This window comes from Propithecus coquereli, unplaced genomic scaffold (genome assembly GCF_000956105.1).
Source record: "Propithecus coquereli isolate 6110/MARCELLA unplaced genomic scaffold, Pcoq_1.0 Scaffold220, whole genome shotgun sequence".
NCBI lineage: Eukaryota > Metazoa > Chordata > Mammalia > Primates > Indriidae > Propithecus > Propithecus coquereli.
The window spans coordinates 1210002-1224706 of NW_012147190.1; positions in this window are offsets into that span (position 1 = coordinate 1210002).

Genomic DNA, 14705 nt, shown 5'->3' on the forward strand with positions numbered 1-14705 from the left:
TGGGATGCTCTTTAAGAGAACTCTGGACTTGCAGTGTGCCACCTGGGGCGGGGATGAGGAGGGCAGGGGAGTGTCAAGGTGAGCTGGATTTCTGGTTTGGAAATCTTCATTGAAGAGTCATGGTCTGGCTGAGGGTCAGGAGATGAGTCCAAGGTTGAGGGAGGCACTCTGAGGGAGGCACACTTTGAGGTGCCTGTGGGACATCTGAGAGGAGCAGGTCTCCAGCCCTGGACAGAAATCTGGGTTGGAGACACGGATTTAGGGCCATTAGCTCACATGGTAATTGAAGCCATGGGAATGGATGAGAGGGAGCTAGCCACGAGTTTGAATATTCTGAAGGGAACCAAAAGCTGGAGACGTGTGTGCCTGGAATGACTAACACCTCACGCATCTGTGGAAGGCCTGGGGTGGGAGAGAAACTTCGGCCTCCAGGGGAGTTGCTCCCTTCCTGAGATCGAAGGATGTTTAATCAGTTTTTGATACCTAATGAGTCACTGGATGCCCTCCCAGCTGAGTCAACCAAGGTACCCCTCTCGGGAAGGACAACGTGGGCAGCTCCCGCCCCCTGCCTTGTTTACCAGAGGGGTTCAGTGGGTGGCTGGGGCGTGACTTCCCAGACCTACGAGCTGCAGTGTCCTGTCTACCCAGGGGTGAGTAAAGATGCCGACAGACAAAACGCATTTACTGCGCTTGAGGGTGCGTGACACATATTTTTGGTAGTAGGAGCAGATTTGTCTTTTTAAGATGTCTTTGTTGGGCCACTTTTAAAATAACAGCAGCTGACATTTATAGATCCTCAGCAGCTACCAGGCGATGCACTAAGCATCTCACCTGCATTGTCTCATCGCACAGGCGGGCACCGTGCTTATCCCCATTGTTCTGAGAAAGACACCAAGGCGTGGAGGAGTGACGAGGCTTGCCGGAGGTCATGCAGTTTGCAAGAGGAGGGGCTGGGTGGGAACCCCGGCAGGCTGATGGCCAGGCTTCTGCAATTCATCACCTGCCATGTGGCTGCCCCCGAGTTTGCTCAGGGAGGGGCCTCACAGTCTAACACTCCTGGGGCTCACTCTCTGGTCCTACACTGGCTGGGGGCAGGATCCCTGTATCTTAGTCTTCCTTCTTCCGTAAAATGGGATAATGGTGCCTACTAGAACAGAATTTTGGGGTGAATTTAATGATGATGACACATAATGACCAGGAAGCACTTAGCTCCATGCCTGGAACATATGAAGTGCCTGTCACAAATGGGATTCTCCAAAGTTGGCCACATCACTGTCTCATCCCAGGAGTCCTCTTGCCATGTGATGGTGACACTCCTTTGTTGATCATTGGGTTTAGGCTCCCTTCTCTTGAACTGGGATGCACCTTTGCAACCTCCTTGGCCAATAGGGTGTGATGGAAATAACGTGATGTGACCTCCTGGGCTAGGTCACAAAAATGTCCACCTGGCTCTCTCGCTCTGTCTCAGGATGTGTGCCCCAGAGACACAAGCCAACCTGCAAAATGCCTGATTTCCCTGTAGCCACCATGCTGGAGAGAGCACGTGAGGAGACCCCACAGAGTGATGTCCAAGGAGCCCCTGATGTTTAGCCCCCAGCCATTTGAATTCTCCCATCCCAGATGCCAAACAGAGAGTGAGTGAGGCTTCTAGCCTCACCTTTGAGCGACCCTAGCTGACGCCAGTAGAGCAGAGATGAGCTGTCCCCACCGAGTCCTGCCCAGATTGCAGATTTGTGAGCAAATAAATGTTTTTGTTTTAAGCCTCTGCATTTTGGGGTGGTTGGTTATGTAGCACTAGGGCAAACTGAGACACAATGAAAAGAGGTGACAAGGTTCAGGGACATACAACTGGTTAGGGCAGAACAAAGAAAGTACCCTCTCCTTGCCTTCAAAGCCTGGTTCTTCAACTTGTTACCTTTGTGACCTTTGGCAAGCTACTTGACCTCTCTGTGCCCCGATTTTCACATGTGTATGATAAGGGTGAAGACAGCACTCCTTCAGAGGGTTGGGGTGAGGACTAAATTGGGTATTTCATTCCTGGCATGTAGGAAAAAGCTTATAAGTAGCCCAGTTGGGGTTTCAATTCAGGCAGTCTGACCCCAGATTCCACCCTGGTGAGCCCAGGTCTGGGACATGCCCAGCAATCCCCCAAAAGGAGGCCAGACAGCAATGTCCCAGTTACTCCCATTGGTCCCCACGGGGCACGATTTTGAGTTCTCCTTGGCCGCCCTTCTCTGTTCACTGGGCCTTGATACCTGACGCTCCAAACCGAAGGCTGCACCGTCACTCCTCTCTTTTCAGTGCAGCCCAAGATTACATTGGCTTTTTTGGCAGTCACATCGCATTGTTGACTCATCCTGAGCTGGCAGTCAAAATCCTAAGTGTTTTTATCACATGTGCTAGCATCAAGCCGCATTCCTCCCTATCTAGGATTGGTGCAGTCTGGGATTTTAAAGCTCGGAACACAGGATTGCCTAGCTTGTTAGATTTCGCTTGTTGTTGCTGCCTGCCTAGGTGAGAATCCGGATGAGCTCCTCTGCTGACTTCCTGGAGATGCCCCATATCCTTTCAATACACCCTCTCTTTTTTCTTAAGTTAGTTTGCATGGCTTACTGGTGCTGGCAACAAGAACAGCAAGCCATGGCTGACTTCTGGGTGGTCCATGCACAGGAGGACAGGGGGAGTGTGGGACGCCACCGTACAGTGCAAAGAAAGCACACGCCAGGTGTGACGCTCGAGCCATGGCAGATGTGGCAGTGGATCATGACTCTCTTTTCTGCTGAGTCTGGATATGGCCTCCACATTGATTCGCTGCCACCTGGATAGGACAGAGCTGAGGACAGAGGATCCTGGCATCACTAACCAGGCTTCTAGCAGAGTGGTTGTTCAGATGGCTCCCAATCTCCTCAAATGCACTGCCGTCTGACACGCCGTTTTCCAGCTTGCCCACAGAGACAAAATGGTATTTTTGTCATGTCTAATTTCTTGCTGAACTACAAATTCTCTAAGTGGTCACATCACTCGATCCTACTAATGTGACAATACTGTGTGCAGGGCTTGCTCAGATGGTCACTGGACGATCTGTGGGTGCCCCAGAGGGTGGGTGGGGGAAAGTAGATGGAGCACAGTTGCGATCAGTAGGGAGGGGCCGGCTCCCCTGGGAGGGGGACCTTTACCGGGTGTCTCAGCTCAGACAACATATGGTGCCAGGCAGTGGACACGGGTATGCCCACAGCTCTCTGCATGGCTCCTGGCACTGTGGAAGGGCAGTGCTGACTCAGGCAGAGGCTGAGCTATCTCTGGGTGCTTTTCCACCTTGTCCTGAGTCCTCCAAATTATATCCTAATTGATCTCCGTTCCCCCATCCCTACTCCCCGGCCCAGGGACACCTTTCTATTCTGGGAATAGGAAGCTTTGCCCTTATTCCGCTTGTATTCTTTCAAATACGTCATTTACGCGTGAGTCCTCTCTATTGCCCATGCTTAAGCTTTTGAAGCTCCAAGTTAATCATTATGTTCTTTTTTCTCACCCTGTTTTTTTTTTCTGTCATCTCTTCCTTGACGGAATAAATGCAGACTGCTGGGCTGAACAAAAAGGGGAGAGGCCAGGGTACAAGGAAATTCTAAGAATAAAAGAGCACATTGGTTAATACTTTAGAAATGTTATCCTCCTAGACAAATAATAGAAACCTGCTCAAGCTAGCCTTAGCAAATTAGGAAATAGATTGTTAGAACACAGATTAGGGAAGCCAGAGGTGGAGATAGCTGACCGGACTTGCTCTGAATGTTCGCCCCATCTCCCTCTCTCTCTCTGGACTGGCTTTCACTGCTTTGGTGGCCGTATGACATGTGGATACTCTGCCTTATCCATAGCCCAAGGATGCCTTTTGTACCAGTTAGAAAAGCTGCCCTTCATAGAAATATTTTATTTTATTTTTATTTTCATTTATTTATTTATTTCATTTATTTATATTTTTTGAGACAAGCTCTCACTCTGTCACCCAGGCTAGAGTGCAGTGGCATCATCCTAACTTGCTGCAATCTCAAACTCCTGGGCCCAAGTGATCCTCCTGCCTCAGTCTCCCGAGTAGCTGGGACTACAGGTGTATGCCACCATGCCTGGCTAATTTTTGTATTTTTTGTAGAGACTGGGTCTTGCTCTTGCTCAGGCTGGTCTTGAGCTCCTGGCCTCAAGCAATCTTCCCGCCTCTGCCTCTCGGAGTGCTAGGATTACAAACATGAGCCAGCACGTCTGGCCCACAGAAACATTTTAACTATAATCTGCCAGGAGATGGAATTAAAATCACACAAGTAAATGGGGACCTCAAATGTCTAATGAGCCACTGCACCTTTGTATGCTATGACTGCAAAGATGCCCTGAACTCTGGGCTCTACTTATTCTCCAAGCAGCCAGCAGAGAAGAACCAACATGCTTTTTTTTTTTTTTTTTTTTTAAATTTCAGAGTATTACAGGGGTACAAACACTTTTACATAAATTGCCTTCACACTGCCTGACAAGTGTACCCATACCCCAGACAGCGCACACCGCACCCATTAGGTGTGGATTTACCCATCCCCTCCTCCCCTCTCTCACCTCCCTGATACCCTATAATTGTTACTACTATATGAGCACATAAGTGTAGATCAGTTAATGCCAATCTGATGGCGAGTACATGTGGTACTTGTTTTTCCATTCTCGTGATACTTCACTTAGAAGAATGGGCTCCAGCTCTATCCAGGATAATACAAGAAGTAGTTCATCTTCTTGAGATTCTGTCCCCAAAGAGAAAGAAACTCATTGGCTGGGCTGAAATCGGGTGTCTGCCTACCTGTGGTTTAATCAGCTGTCGTCAGGCGACGGGGAACACTGGTAGGAACGTATCTTCGGAGAAGTGGCCGTGTTTTGGGCAGACTCCCCACAATGCCATTCTTTGAGAGCTCTTTGGGAGCAGTGAGTCTCCCAGTACTCTGTTTGGACACAAAAGGGTCGATTTGGTGGACGAACATTCATGATTGAATGAATGCATGAATTCTAAGGGTGGGGCACTTTGAAAATACCTACCTGTCAATCTCGTGGTGCCAAGTTTATGCCAGGATTCAACCTCAAATTCATTAAATTCCATTAAAGATCTGTTCCTTCCTCAGGGGCATGGTATCATATACATCCATCATTTTCTCCTGCCTTGTATCCGTATTGTATCCATATCCCTTTGTTCTGGGAGCATCCTCTCCATTTTCTTGCAAGCAGCTGGGAATAGTCAGCTTAAGTCCCTAACCCAACTCTACTCAAGGGGTGAGCTGTGACTCAGGCTGGGGCAATCACACTTTCCCAAGGAATTCGCCTCTCAAAGCATCATGAGAAATGTGCCTCTCCTCTCCCTCTGCTGTTTTTTTTTTTGTTTTTTTTTTTGGCTTAATTTAAGCAGAGGTAGTGTGTGTTGCTATCATTCAAAGAACTGATATACTCAGACACGGAAGGAGAGTTTCAGACTTACCAGGCCAAAGAGTGATGTGGTTAAGGTCTTGAGTTTTGCAGCTACACTGCTTGGGTTTGAATCTCAGTCCTACTTCTTCACTGTGCAACCTTAGGCAAGGTACTTATCTTCTCTGTGCCTCAGTTTCCTAATCTTCAAAGTGGAAAGATTAGATGAGTTAAAGTGTGCAAAAACTGTTAAAATAGTTCTCAGTACATGGTAAATACTCAGTAAATGTCATCAGGGTCTTGGCCAACTTGAGAAGGAAAAAATATTGATGGAATTATATTTCTTTAAACAAAGGAGAAAAAAATCACAAATCATGGAACGGCTTGGGATGAATTCAATGATTTGTCAAGAGCCACTTGTGCCTTCCCACCCACTCTGCTGTGGGGTAGGTAGAGGGAAAAAAGGGATCCGGAGATGTTTCTACAGGGGCATTCAAAAATGAGCTGGTGCCTTTTTGTTTTTCAAGAAAATGTAGAGGCCAATGGCTGTATCTGCTGTTCTCCTTTCCTTTTCTGGGAAAGTTCATGAGTTCTTGGCCCCAAATAAGCTTAGTTCTCTACAGCTTCCCACAAGGAAATTAAATTTTCAGGTCCTGCACAAAAGTTTAGTTATCGCTAATATAATCATTGGTGCTGTCACTGTAGGTCTGTAGGAGCTCAGTGGGAGGATGGGATTTGACAACAATGAAAAAACATTCCTCCTCTGTCCTCTCTCTCAGACACTCAGACGTGCACTGACCCACATGTACACAATGTGACACGCACCCGCAGCACACACATGCACAACCACATAGCCATACACAAAGGGATGGCTTTCCTGGGGACAGTTGTTATCCTGAAGGATTTTTTTTAACTACGCCCACCCAGCATTTTGGGGGTGCCTACTTAGCCAGAGCTAGACATTAGGGAGGGGGTAAGAAGCGGTTGCTACAAGCTGATTATAGCTGTAGGCCAGGGCTTGCCTTCCAGGAGATTCTGAAACACTGCGCTGGGGGAGAGAGAACCTCCTAGCATCTAATAAAAGGTAGGCTGTGAAAATGGCTACATGAGAGGTTAAAAAGTTGCTAAAGATTGCTCTTTTTTCTTTAATTTATTTTCTAATGTGACTCTGGAGTAGTTTCACAGGTTCTCTGTCTAGTTTTGGAGCTAACCAGCCTTGTTCTGCACTGGTTTGGGTTCGGATATTGGATTTGCTGCTTATGAGTAGTGATGCTTTCTGAGCCTTTGTTTCCTAGTCTGCGAACAAGGCATTAATATCACCTGCCGGTGTGTGTTAGGGTTGTGTTCTGCTGCAGATAACGGAGGTCAGAAGGCAGTGGCTTACCTGAATAGGAGCTTGTTTTCCTCAGGTAACAAGTAGCTCAGAGGCCAGGAAGCCAGGCTGGGTATCACCACTGAGGGATCTCATCAAGGACCTGGCTTCTCACTGTCTTGCTGCCCAAGCTTCCAGGGCCACAGAGGTAGTGGCTACTCTAGCTGTAGGCAAGATGAAGGGCAAAAGGCAAAATGGCAAGAAGTTGAAGAGACAAGCCAGCTGCATCTTTCCCCCTTTGAAGAGCTTTTTAGAAAGCCCCACTTAGTGATGACATCTTACATTTTGTGAGACATAACTATGCCAAGATGACCAACCCCACCTGCAAAGGAAGCTAGGGTACCAAGTATTTTAACTGGACAGATTGCTGCCTCAAAACTGAGGTCCTATTAGAAAGGAAGAAGAGGAGACCCCGGCAGTATCTGCCACATGATCTTGGAGAGTTGTTGAGAGGATTCCCTGAGATAATTTCTGTCAGACTCTTGCTTAATTGCCCGACATATGGTAACTATTATTATTATTGTTATTAGCCAAAACTCCCCAGTACCTTCTCAAAGGATGCCCACCAAGGTGGTAAGTGGAGACACTGTCTCCTCAGTGCTCTGGGACTCCCTCTGTCACCTGCCACCTCCTGTCTGCATCTGACTCAGGTCATCTCTTCTCCTCCAGAAAGTGCTGCCTCACCTCTGTGGGCCTCAAAGGTATCACCTGCTATTTTGCAAACCTGTAGCATGAAATGACTATATCACTCAAATGTAATTTTATATATATTCGCTAGTATGAATATATCTGTATCTCTGCATTTATTTTTTTTCTCCCAACTAAGTTACAAATTTCTTGATGGCGAGAATTATATTATATTCCTACATCTTTGCCTCAAAACCCTGATTACTGGTTCTTACGCATAGTAGATGCCCACGTCGAACAGATTATAGGATATTCTGACATAGCCAGTTTGTGCGTAAGTTTTGTTTCGATGGGGCTGGGGATGGGATATGCCAGGGATTTGTTCACGTATGGGCACTAATGGCTCGTGCTGTGTTGGGCACTTGCTGTTCTATCTATATTGCTTTTCAAAGCTAAGTCAGCCAAGGTGTCATTTAATAAATGTGCACCACGGTGACCCTCGGAACAGGGGGGAATAAACAGTGAGGTTTGGAATGCTCATCTGGAATCCTTTATTCATCCTCCAACTGAGCGCCTGTTGTATACTAGGTTGTGGGTTTGGCCCTTCTGCTGCTATGTCACTTCCCACAACTTTGTCCCATCTTAAGATGAGCTCCTTTGCTCAGCAATACTCACTTTCTTCAGATTTTGACTCAAGGGTGCTTTTCTGGGCCGACCAATTTCAAAACCATTTCCTAAACCCAACTCAGCCACTTGCTTTCGAGGGGAGCCCTGTCACATCATTGTGAAAGAAGAACATGGAGCAGGACTGTTGTGGTGAGAAAGCCCCAGGCTTACCTGCCCCTTTTCTGGCCAGCTCAGGCCCTTGTCCCTTTGGGGTCCCTGGATGAACTACCGGGCCCTCTCCTTTCCACGGTACAGTGGAAAGGAAAGGATTTGTCTTTAGACAAACCAGATTTCATCCCTCAAAATGAATGAATTCCGCAAATAATTTCTGAGCTCCTGTTATGTGTAAGGTATCGTGCTGGCATGGATGACAAGAAATATTAGCAAATCAATCAAGTGGCTGATTAAATATTAGACTGTTCTAGTTAATGGAGATACTTTAATCTTCGCAAGATGAATAGAGCACTTTCTATGTGCCAGGCCCCATGCTTAATGCTTTTGATACGTTTTCACCTTAAATCATCTGAGGATTCACATCAACACTCTGGGACAGGTTGAAGATAGAATGGTTATCCTTCCCTTTCCCCTTCCCTCCTGTTTCATGTTAAACCCATGAAGGTGTGGGGAGGGTTAGAAATTGAAAAACAGAATCTACATTCTGAAAAGAGACCACTTGCCTGCTGGGGTGCCCCATGCCAACAGTGGGTGGCTTCAGTAGAGCAGCATGGTGGCATTTGGGTTGGAGAGGGCCTGAGATATTTTCTGCTCCCTCTGCCTCTGAGTCTCCCTCAGGTCCAGCGGGTGTGGATGAGATCTGAAAATGTCCCCATGCCCCTTAATAGGGGAGAGGAAGGTAGTTAAGAAGTCAGAGCCAGGTGCCTGCATGGGGTCGCTGTGATGTGGATTGAGGGGACACTGTAGCAGAGTCTTTAGCATGGATGAGCCAAAGCTGGGGCTGAGAGAGAGGACACGGCTGGTCATAGGATCAACGGAGCCAGGTAGAGGCTGAGTCACTGGGGACAACCTACATTACAGGTAGGACAACCTACATGTGCCACCATTACATCAGCTGTGGACACTTTAGTAGTGCACATGAGAAGGAGAAATGCCAATGTCCAAGCCCAGAGGGACAACACACTTCAGTGGAGGACAGCACGACATTGGGGTGGTGCCTGGACCAGCCATGGTGACAGGCGTCACCTGGAACAAATGCTTTTCCCATGTGGACAGGAGGGCAGAGACAGTCTTCTGGGAACTTAGCTTCTCTCCCCAGGAGACAAGAAGGAGAAGGGGGAGAGAGAAAACTTTCAATTTAATTGAATAATTACCTAAAAGAAATGGGCTTCAATCAGAGAAATAATGGAGTTATCTTGATGTAAAAAGTTTTTTTTTTTTTTAGCCTTTGCAGAAACAGTGGTTCCAGAATTGTGACTGTGAATTTTATATCCACAACCAGGAGTTTAGGTAAAAACATCCTCAACTATTTTCTTTTCTAGTCTTCTGCTCTCAGCTTCCTTCTCAGAGAGCCTCCTCTTAATCTGAAGTACCGACCAGGACCAAGGTAGATATTAAACTGATGAATAATAGCTAAGATTTCATCTTCGGGCTCCATGGCTTCCCTGAGGGAGCACTTATTCATATTCATCTTTTAATCAATGTAGAAACCAGAGGATGACTCATCCCCTCAGAGCTGAGTAGGAAGTCATGATGCCCTTGGCTGGAGTCCCTCTGGGTTCTGGTTTCTTCTTGATGGGGTCGCGGTAGCCCTGTGGGTACCGCATGAGGGAAGGGGGCTGGGAAGAAGCATGGTGACCATCTGGACAAGGGGCCCTTCCCATCAATGGCTCCCTCTCCACCCAAACCCAGGCTCTGGTTCAGAAGCTCAGACCACCCCCACCCCAACAGCCAGCCCCACTCCCAAGTACCCACATTCACCTTCCAAGTCCTCCCTCACCACAGGGCTGGGGGAACCCTGCCCTCATGCCCTTTCCTCTTCCAGGTGCAGGAAGCGGAAGGAATTATGGGGAAAAAAACCCTCACAAAACTATGCAGACAGCCAAAAGACCAGTGGTAGCTAAGGGTGAGCAGGGAGAGAGTGATGAATAGCAGAGCACAGCGGACTTCTAGGGCAGCAAAACTGTTCTGTGTGACACTCTAACGGTGGATTCAGGTTAGTATATGTTTGTCCAAGCCCACAGAACGTCCAGCACCAAGTGCAAACCCTAATACAGTAGTCCCCTTTATCCGTGATCTCACTTTCTGGGGTTTCAGCTACCTGTGGTCAACCATAGATAATTCTGGAAATAAACAATTCAGAAGTTTTAAATTTCATGCCATTCTGAGTGGCGTGATGAAATCTTGAGCCATCCTGCCCCATCCTTCCTGCCTGGGACTTAATCCTCCCTTTATCCAGATTCTCCAGGTTGTCTACACTCCCCGTCCCTAGTCACTATCAGATGGAAAAATTGTAGTATATATGGGGTTCAGGACTATCTGAGGCTTTAGGCATGCCCTGTGGGTCTTGGAACATATGCCCCAGGGGTGTGGGGGGACTACTCTATAAACCGTAAAATTTGGGTGATGATATGTCAATGTAGGTTCACCAGTTGTAACAAACGTACCACTCGGATGGGTGATGTTGACAATGGGATATCTCCATACCTTCCTTTAAATTTTGCTGCGAACCTAAAACTGCTTTTAAAAAATTACGTCTTTAAACAACAACAGCAACCTATTCTATAGAAAGCAGCGTGCGTGTAGGGGGAACAACTTCATCCTTCCCTTCCTTGCAGTATAAGGAAGTCCACCTAATTTCTTTTTCACCAAATGAGGTTGCTGGGGAAATTGATGTGGAGCAACCCCCACAGTGTGGGTTCAACTTATGGAAACTCAATATACCAACTTACAAACCAGATCGATTAAGAGGCGATTATTCACTTTATAGGCAACTGCATTGCTTCAACACAGTATTCTCTAAGCAGTAATGCCCTGGGGTGTTTAAGAATTTGCTTATAGATCATGGGTATCCGACAGAAGGCAGACAGAGGTGAAAAACCAGAGTTTGGAGCCATTGTCTGCTATAGATCAGGGAGAAGTAAAGGAAAAAGAGCAAGTGCCTCATTTTGAAATCATGTAAATCAACAGGAAAACAGGATGGACTTTCCAAACTCAGTTTATAAACAACTTTTGGTAGCATTATAAAATATTAGCCTTTCCAAAGACCTGACACTTACTACTATATGCTGAACTTGGTAGTTTATTTACACGAATCCTCACAGCAGCCACGTGAGGTAGATATTATTTTCCTCATTTTACAGATGAATAAATGGAGCCCAGGGTAGGAAAAAACTTGTCAAAGGTTACAGATGATTCAAGTTCACGTTACTGTACTCCATAAATCAACAGGTCGTAAATCCAACTGTGTGTGTGACTTTTTTTGGTACGAGGCACAAGGGGTTAATCAGCATTCACTTCTCTATTTGAAAAATGTTTCTCAAGAAGGAAATTATTTTTGGATAGAGTGAATTAAAGAGTAAATGAGTCTTCCTGCTAGTTTATTTTCACGGAGTGCACACACTCCTCCAACAATAATTCATCCAGGATGTGAGCTGGAAGCCATTAGAAGTCCCTGGGCCTGGGGGAGAAGATAAAACCACGATTAAAGACATCTGAGCCCTTTAGGAAGATTTATTATCTTGGATTTCATTTTTAATAGCAGCCACTAATTCACACAAGAAGTCCCCAGGGACAAGCCAACGATGCCCTGTGATTGCTGTAGGGCTTCAAGCATGCACTTGCTCCTGGGTTGCGGGAGGTAACAGGTCTGCACTGAGGTACCGGGCCCGGGAACTCCCTGGAACTTCTGTCAGCCCAGCCTTGTGGGAGGAAGAGCTCTTGCCACAAACAGAACATAGCTCCAAGTTGTCCTTTATAAGTTGGATATTTTTTTGTCAAAGACCTCTCCATTCACGCCAAAGAGAGGGGGGAAGACCAGGAGATCAGGTTCAAAGTGCTACAGCAGGTGGAACAGTGGCCAAGAGGGGAGAGTGGCTGTCCTGGGTGCCACATTCTCCCTGTTAGCAAGGTGTGCAAGAAGGATCCTTGGTGGGCCCCGAGTCCCTTGCCTGTGAAACAAGGAGCTTGGATGACAGGGCCTCTAAAGTCCTTCTCAAATCACTGATAGAGTTAGAAAGGCAGGATGGGGAAAGGCATCCTGGAGCTCAAGTCCCTGCTCAGTCCTTTCCCACACGTGGGATGTTAGAACTATAATCACAGTATCTTCAAGAGTGTTGATTATTTATTAAGTGCCAGACATTATGCTGAGTACTCTAAACACCGGGGCAAGCCCATGAAGTAGGCACTGCCAGTATTTCCACTTCATAGTTGAGGCAACTGGAGCATAGAGGGACTAAGAGGCTTGCCCAAGATCGCAGGGAGCTGGCTTCTTAGATCCAGGTAGTCTAACTTCAGCACCGACATGCCTAACCTCTACAATCTTCATCTGCAAGATGGGAATAATGACATACCTACCTCACAGGGCTACAGGGAGGATGAAATGACATCATGAATCAAAGTACTTAGTATAGTTGGTTCGCGACCCATAGCAATAGCTTGTTAAGTAAATTGGGTTTGTTTAGCTTGGAGAAGCTAATGAAAATAGGAGACTTACTTATTGCCTTCAAATATATGAAAGATTTTTAATGATTCACTTATGTTTGATGAATAGTGAGCCTCCACAGAGCCAGACTCAATGCTTTGTATTATTCTTAAGTCTGTGTCATCCAGGAAGAGAATTTAATTTAAACAGAAGAAATTTAATTAGACATAAAAATAACTTGACCTTCACACTGCATATAAAATTTCAGAATAAATAATTGCACTTAGTTGTGAAGTTTGCATCTATGATGTTTAAACAGAGAATTACTGTTTGAAGACCGGCCAGGTACAATTGTGCAGGTTATGTATTGCACAAAACCAGGGGCTGCCATTTACACCATGGACCATGTGAACGGTCCTCTCTGGAGCTGCACAACACATGATCTGCATGGCCTTTTGTGACAGTCCTGTCTGTTTGCCCTGAAGCGTTTGGATTGAAGCTGGTCCTGTTCCAGCTGTAGGAATCCACAGCTTTGAATGAAAGCTGAGAGTTGAGACAGTTATCTAAGAAAGGTAAATATGTGGTTTGCATGATACAACGCAGCACTCAGGATCCCAGGGCAGTCATAGATAATAGACCATGGCCTCAGAATCCCCTCAACACAACACTCCAGGGAGCTGCTAACAACAAATCATATCTGCCACTTTATCAAAAAACAAAATCTGTTTAATGAAGTGATCAGAAGCCTACTCTGGAGTTAGAATGCTACGTTCAAATCCTAGCTCTGACACTTATTCTTACTGGTGACCACGGTGAATCAAAAAGGAAGTGTTTGGTCTGCAAATAACAGAAAGCAAACTAGCAGTGTTTTAACAATAATAAAAATTTATCATCCCTTTTTTAAAATCTAAGATGCATGCACATGTGTGCATATACACACGTACATGCTTTTATATAGTTAACATCTCTGAGACTGGGTATGTCATGCAATTGCTGTTGCTAAGCATCATCTGTCCCTGTGCATTAAGCCTGCAGAATGCTGATGGTGTCTTGGGAACGACCCCAGAGATTACGGAGGGGCACCATCTTAAGAAACATTGCATCACTGGGGCTCTTCATGCTACAGAGGACAATCATATGTGGAAAAACGTGAGCTTTGATGACTCAGAGTGGACAAGTGAGTCAGGACAGTTTGACTCTCAATGTAAAGCAGATTCAGGAATACTTTGACTAATTAACTTCTTACAGATATAACACATATATGTATATATATAAATGTGCAAGAGCGATATGTGGTATAAAAAATCTAGGGGTAAATCTAAATGCACTTTTTCATTAAGTATAAAATAAAAATTCCAAGTGATAAAAGAGTATAGTGTCATGGTTGACTTGACAGCATTTTTTTCTTTCTTAGTTGGACACAATGTAATGGTTCGTCTTACAAGCGGTGACATCTTAGATTAACAGAAATGCAGCATATCATATTACACAAAGGCCAGAGGGAAGGCAGTGCCAGGGCTGGCTAATTTGGCAGCTCAGCAACATCATTAAGGACACAGTTTCTTTTTATCCTTCCAGGCTGCCATCCTTAGTCTGTTGTCTTGTGCTTTTAAAGGGCTTCTCTCATGGTTGCAAGATGATTGTCCCAGCTCTCAGTACCCCATAAAGATGACAACGTCCAGAGGCAGCAAGGGAATCTCTCTCATTTATCTCCTTTCGGTGAGCAAGGATTTCTAGCAGACTTCTCTCCATGTCTTACTATCTACAATTGGGCCTCACACACATAATCGTTACCAAAGTGAATGGGATTACCACTGGTTCAGGACAATCAGGACTCACTCCTGGGCCTAGAGAGGGACCCCACTCCCTGAAATATGTGATCCCCTGAACAAAACTAAGGTTCTTCTAGCAAGAAAGAAACAGGGAGAGTGACTGCTGGTTAGTCAACCGGAAGTGTCTGCCATGTTCTTTTCTTTGCCTTGGAATCTCCATGTGTAAAATAGTGATAATATTAATAATAAC